Below are 1,826 nucleotides of genomic sequence, written 5' to 3'. Positions count from 1 at the left end.
CATATAAAACTAGGTTGAAGGAGAGATACAATGACGATCCTTTAACCCATTTGAATCTTGATCCGAATTTACACTTGGAGTCAGGATTGTCTAGTAGACACAATAAAAATCAGGTATATGGTCACTCTGACACTACAACCTAGTTCTTGTAGATGGCTCGTAATGTTTAAACCATTAGATACTTACAATCGATTCTAAGCACTCAAACTCAGGACTTTGAGGCAATTTTAGACCAGTGAGTTAGAGATTGAATGACCTATCTTATTGCGGATTATGAACGATTAAATGCGAAGACGGTTGAACTCCGTCAATTGATGTTAGAGATGAGATCATAGATAAGTGATGCATATGCTCCCTCTTATTCACCCCATAGTTATTTATTGTTTTTTAATATATTTAAGTAACAATAATTTTCTCTCTAGACTATGGTTGTTGGATGCGGATAAAGCCAATTGAGTGTTTTTTTAAAATGCATATATGAATTGATGACCGACCAAAAAATGGTGCAACTACTCATGGATAAGTGAACTCAACACTTTATGATATGTTATTTTCAACCATTTTTTTTTAAGTTATTATTTTTTTGATTTTTTTTTACACTTTTTTTTATAGACATATAAAACTAGGTTGAAGGAGAGATACAATGACGATCCTTTAACCCATTTGAATCTTGATCCGAATTTACACTTGGAGTCAGGATTGTCTAGTAGACACAATAAAAATCAGGTGTATGGTCACTCTGACACTACAACCTAGTTCTTGTAGATGGCTCGTAATGTTTAAACCATTAGATACTTACAATCGATTCTAAGCACTCAAACTCAGGACTTTGAGGCAATTTTAGACCAGTGAGTTAGAGTTTACTCTAGATTAATTCTATTTGAACTTATAATATTTAAACATTTAATAAATGTTTGAATTTTATATTAATTTATTTTTAATTATTTTCTATTTTTGTTTAATAGATTTTTTTAAAATATATATTTTTAAATTATTAGTGGTAGGGTTACCAATGAACATAGTTTGTTGGTATATTCTAAAGAGTTCAAAAAGAATTGTTACAAATGTCGCTACAAATATCATTGCTACTGTTTACTCGCCAAAAGAATAACAAATGATATGTTTAATAGTTACATGTCAAATTCTTTAACGCATGAAAAAAATCACTGCTAGAATGATATATAATTTTTCTATTGATGATATATTATATTCAGCGATGAAAATACTAACGAAATGAAGCCAATAAAGTTTTTTAGTGTTTTTTGTCTATCAATAAATCCATCTGTAAAATTATTACTGACATATCACAAATTACCAAAGAAAGTTTTTTCAACAGATGATTTCCATCATAACCATCTATGATCTTGTCGGCATGTTTTTTGTTGATGAATTGTGACTATAAATACTAATAAAAAATTATTGGTAAATCTAAGAATTTTGGTAATAAGTAAAATTAGTGGACTTTTTAATAAAATATTGCAAAGATATGACACACTTCATATATGTGTCTGTGTAAAACATTATCTTAATTGCAAGAGCAACATAGTGATAGGTGTAATGATTGTAACATTTGAGGTCTTTCCTTAAATTTTTTATTAAACATGATTTAAAATTATCTTTGTTTATGTATACTCTTCTTGCCTTCTCTTATATTCCTTTTTATATTCTCTCATTGTACTCATGTTCTATTTTTTATAAATAGCTTTTATTGGTGCAACCAACAGGATTCTTCACCCAAAATAATTGGATTTGATCCACGTAAAGTTATAAAATATAAGTGTTTTTTTCTATGAAAAATGAGTGAGTCTAGCTGGATTAAATTTACA

Source organism: Populus euphratica, unplaced genomic scaffold, assembly GCF_000495115.2.
Source record: "Populus euphratica unplaced genomic scaffold, PopEup_1.0 scaffold2.1, whole genome shotgun sequence".
Classification (NCBI taxonomy): Eukaryota; Viridiplantae; Streptophyta; class Magnoliopsida; order Malpighiales; family Salicaceae; genus Populus; species Populus euphratica.
The sequence above is the reverse complement of the archived record's forward strand: the minus strand, read 5'-3'. Positions refer to the sequence as shown.